This window comes from Vicugna pacos, unplaced genomic scaffold (assembly GCF_048564905.1).
Source record: "Vicugna pacos unplaced genomic scaffold, VicPac4 scaffold_202, whole genome shotgun sequence".
Taxonomy (NCBI): domain Eukaryota; kingdom Metazoa; phylum Chordata; class Mammalia; order Artiodactyla; family Camelidae; genus Vicugna; species Vicugna pacos.
Genome location: NW_027328881.1, coordinates 363,649 through 368,851, shown reverse-complemented (window position 1 = coordinate 368,851; position 5,203 = coordinate 363,649). Strand labels below are relative to the sequence as shown.

At 48.3% G+C, this 5,203-nt stretch overlaps 1 pseudogene; it reads left to right on the top strand.

Moving 5' to 3' along the window:
• Window positions 1–1,327: 1,327 nt before the first annotated feature.
• LOC140695392 (epsin-1 pseudogene) lies at window positions 1,328–3,044 on the top strand (annotated as a pseudogene).
• The last annotated feature ends 2,159 nt before the right edge of the window (window positions 3,045–5,203 follow it).

The following is a 5,203-nucleotide window of genomic DNA, read 5'->3' as shown; positions in this document are numbered from 1 at the left end:
AGTCTTTTCAGAATCAATCAGAGTCAACCAAAAGGGGCCTAGAAAAGGTGGAGTTGGGTGACTTAATGAGACTAGAATTTTTTAGTGCAATATTTGACTAAAATTGGTATTTTGGGTAAAATGATTGACTGACTTGAGTAATACTTTGACAGTTAATGTCTTTTCAAAAATTACTGATACAAATCTGAATAATGATGTCAATTAATTCAGATTCCCAAGTAGTAACCAGATTGGAATCTCTTTCCACAAACCTTTATGGAAAGTTTTCGGAAAATGTTCCTCACCACTACCTTCTCATTTTGTTTTCATCTCTTTCTGTAATGCAGGTGCAACCCAAGGCTGGACCACTAACTCAGAGACCAGAGAAGCCAGCCGTCAGGTGAACTGCAAGTCTGAAACTACATGACTCATGCCTTTTATTAAGATGATGATTTGTATTATCTAAAATCATACTGGGCCTAATATACAAATGACTTGCTATTAATTTCTTTTTTTAAAAAAAATAAAAATGACGTAGAATATCTTTATTAGTGGTAAATTTATTTCTCTTATCTTCATTTAAAAATGGAATAAATACTTGCATATAAGAAGTGTTTTGGTGTGCTTCTCAACGTTTAATTGGGCGTGGTTTCACATGATTACACAGACACTCCTGTCTGTTCATTACTAAGCACTGAAAATGGTGAGCCAGTGAAAAATAGAATGTGATGATGAAATGACCTTCTAAGATAGTTAAGATGGACTGAAAACGCTAAAGGACAATGGGAACTGGAAAGAATCACCAAATGTGGTGGGCTGATTCAAAAGACAACCAACTGCAATGAGGTATCACCTCACACCAGTCAGAATGGCATCATTTAAAAGTTCACAAATGACAAATGCTGGAGAGGCTGTGGAGAAAGGGAACCCTCCTACACTGCCGGGAGGAATGTAATTTTGTGCAGCCATTATGGGAAACAGTATGGACATTCCTCAAAAAGCTGAAAATAGACTTATCCTATGATCCAGAAATACATGCACCCCGGGTTGCTTCCCATCTGCTCAGCAGCTCCCCTCCACCACCTGGCTCTCTGTGCCGCTCCTGGGTTCCAGGGCGGTGGGGCCATCAGCTTGTGGCCCTCCATGTGTCTGCACATGTGCCAAGGTGTGCCCCATGATACTGAGGCCAAGCAGGGGACAGGGGATGCCTGCCATGACCACCCCCCAGAGCACAGCATGAAGAGGCCAAGACGCAGTGACCCACCAGCCCCTGCTGCAGCCTGCCTCCTCCAGTCGCCCCATCTCTGCACACCCCAGGGTGCCCATCCCCTCACTGATGCTGGGAGCCATGTCGACCTCGCTGCAGTGCCAGATGAAGAACATGGCCCACAACTAAGCTGAGGCTGAGATCAAGGTCCACAAAACCATGAGCAACACCCCTGGGACCCTTCCAGCTCCCTCATGTCCGAGATCACACGAACCTCACCTACGACACGGTGGCCTTCTCACAGATCATGAGCATGATCTGGAAGCGGCTCAACAACCACTGCAAGAACTGGCCACGTGTACAAGGCCGTGATGCCGACGGAGGAGCTCATCAAGACCGGCTCGGAGCACGTGTGCTGCAGCGCAAGGAGAACATGTAGGCCGTGCAGACGCTGAAGGACTTCCAGTACGTGCACCACAAGGGCAAAGACCAGGGCAGGAACGTGCACAAAAAGGTCAAGCATCTGGTGGCCCTGTTGCCTGAAGAGGACTGGCTGCGGGAGGAGTGTGCACACACGAGGTCAAGGCCAAGGAGAAGCAGGCGCCCCTGCCGTGTGCTCGGACCCCACCGGAGGCAGAGCAGGCCTGGCCGCAGAGCAGTGAGGAGGAGGAGTTGCAGCTCCAGCTGGCTCTGGCCACGAGCAAGGAGGAGGCCGACCAGCCCCCACCGTGCGTCCCTGAGGATGACATGCAGCTCCAGCTGGCCCTAAGTTTGAGCCGCAGGGAGCACGATAAGGAGGAGCAGCTCAGTGCGGGGATGGCCGGAGGCTGCAGATGGCCACAGAGGAGAGCAAGAGGGAGACGGCCAGCCAGGAGTTGTCATCCCTCACAAATCTTGCTGATGTCCTCACGGCCCCAGGTCCTCCACCGGCCACGGACCCCTGGGGGGGCCCAGCACCCATGGCCCCTGCCATCCCCACGGCTGCCACCCCCTCAGACCCCAGGGGGGGACCCTCTGTCCCTCCAGCTGTTGATCCCTGGGGTGGTCCAGACCCTACACCAGCCTTCGGGGACCCCTGGAGGACTGCTGCACCTGTAGGGCCCCCAGTTGACCCTTGGGGTGGGACTCAGATGGGACCCAGTCCCCAGCCACTGGAGAGGGGCATGCTCCTGACCCACGGGGGATCTCAGATGGGGGGGCCCCTTCAGCAGCCCCCCAGCCTCTGATCCCTAGGTACCAGCCCCAGCCCTCTCAGACCCCCAGCAGGGGGGTCACCTGCCAAGCCCAGCATCAACAGCACCACAGTGGTCGGGGGTCTGAGACAGAGCTTGACGAGTTCTATGGCTTCCACCGACTGCACATGGCCCTGCCGACCTCTAGGAGCAGCCCGGGGGAGCTGGGTCTGCGCACCGGAGAGATGCCCACCTGCAGCCCTGTTGCATTCGACATGAGTGGGGTTGGGGTCTCTCTGGCCGAGGCTGTCAGGAGACCCTCGCCCGCTGCTGCCCCGACCCCGACACCACCCACACGGAAGACTCCTGAGCCCTTCCTGGGGCCCAACACAGCCCTGGTTGACCTGGACTCACTGGTGAGACAACTGGGCCCCACTCCACCAGGAGCCAAGGCCTCTAACACCTTCCTGCTGAGCAGAACCTTGGCCGCTGTCCCCTCCATCACCAACCACTTCCAGCCCACGTCCCCTGTGACGCTTACCTTGAACCAGCTGTGGCTCAGCCCCATGCCCCTGGTCCCTGGAGCACCACTGACCTACATCTCTTCCCCTGGTGGGGGCCCTGGTCTGCCCCCCATGATGCCCCTGAGACCCTCAGTCCCCAACACTAATCCCGCCCTCCTATAATCCAGGGTGGGAGGGGGCTTCCCCCATTTCTGCTGCCTGGGCCACCAGTGTTGTGAGTGCATGTGAAGTGGGGGACCCCGCCCCCACCCAGCACCCTTCTCTCTCCTGGGGCACACTCACACTACACCCTCTTCCCATGCCTCCCATCCCGCCTCTCTGAGAGAAACTGGGCATCGGGGATGGGCAGGGTGCTGGCCAGAGGAAGACCCTTCCCATGGCATTAGAAGGGGGAGGGACAACTAGGGGTCCCTCCACCTGCTCCTCTTCCCTCCAACTCCTGACTGGCCCCTCAATCAATGTTTGAGCCTCCTCGTCCCCATCCGCACCCCTTGGTGATGATTTTGTCAACTTAGGGAACAAATGGCAATTCTCATGGGCAAAGTGAAAAAGAAAAAGATACATGCAACCCAGTGTTCATAGCACTATGTACAATAGCTAAGACATAGAAACAATCTAAATGCCCAATGACAGATGACTGGATAAAGAAGCTATGGTATATTTATACAATGGAAAGTACTCAGCCATAAAAAATCATTAAATAATGCTATTTGTAGCAACATGGATAAACCTAAGCGAAGTAAGCCAGAAAGAGAAAGAAAAATACCGTATGATATCACTTATATGTGGAATTAAAAAAAAGACACAAATGAACTTATTTACAAAATAGAAACAGACTCACAGACAGAAAACATATTTATGGTTATCAGTGGGGAAAGGGGCTGGGCAGGGATAAATTGGGAGTTCGAGATTTGCAGATACTAGCTACTATATATAAAATAGATAAATTTCTTTTGTATAGCACAGGGAACTACTCAATGTCTTGTAGTAACCTATGATGAAAAAGAATATGAAAATGAATGTGTGTATGTACATGTATGACTTAAACATTATGCTGCGCACCAGAAATTGACACAACATTGTAAACTGACTATGCTACAATAATAATAATTTTAAAAAGAGATCTTGATATAAATAATCAACTGGCTGTAATCAACAGAGAAGCGCAAACAGAAAATTGCTGAAAGAACAAGCACTGAGGTGACCTTGGAGAATACCTGTCTGTCACACGAACTTTGTATTTCAAAATCTGATACAAAAGTGTTTGCCTAGAGTTTCTTTACTGCTTAGGTTTTTCAATGATTATCAAGTCACAAAGGGAGACTTTTGAAGGAATTCACTGAAACTTATTAACTTGGGTGAAAATTGTCAAGAGTTGTCATTGGCTTCCTTGGGAGTTGCAACTGAGAAAAGCAAAGAGGTTATTTGAGTGTATAATGAGAATGCGTATATAAACTTAAGTGTAATTTCTTGATATGCTATCAATAGCTATTAAGTTCAGCCAGAATGCATTATGTAACATCAGGGGGAGCTAAAGCAAGTGCATCTATTTGAAGGGGTGCCAAGGTACTAACCCACCCAGGAGACCTTTGAATTTTCTCACTGTGGTCTGGAGTTTCCTCTCAACTACTCAATCCTTTTACTCTTCTCTTTCTACCCCAGTTCTACTGGTTCCAAAACTTAGATACCATCTCTGTGTGCCTTTTCACTTCTGTGTCAAAATTTTGCCTGAGTTCCTCGCATCTCTTGCAAGCGCTTGCACTCATTAACCTAATGGCTTACATCCTGCTTCCTGAAGCAGATTCTGTGGCAGATAAATGGGTGGAAGAAGCAAGAGGAGAAGGAGAAAACCTTGAACTCAAATCTCTTTTGTGTCTCTGAAAGGCTGTAGGATATGAGATTTGGGTATTTGTGAGACTATGATTTTAGGTCTTTATTACTGATTTTCTTTTTTGCATTTTTTATTGAAGTTTAGTCAGTTTACAGTGTTGTGTCAATTTTTGGTGTACAGCAAAATAATTCAGTCACACACATACATACATATACTTGTTTTCATATTCTGTTTCATTATTGGTTACTACAAGACATTGAATATAGTTCCCTGTGCTGCACGGTAGAAACTTGTTGTTTATCTGTTTTATATATAATAGATTTCTTTTTAAACTGATGTTTTTCTTCTTTTCTTACTAGCTTATTTCAGTTGCCTGCAAGAATGGAATGAGAGAGAAAAAAAAAGATATACTAGAAGGTTTTATCAGAGATAGATTCCCATGTCTCTGGATTTGGTCAGGACTTAAGTACAAACCCTCCACATAACAGGG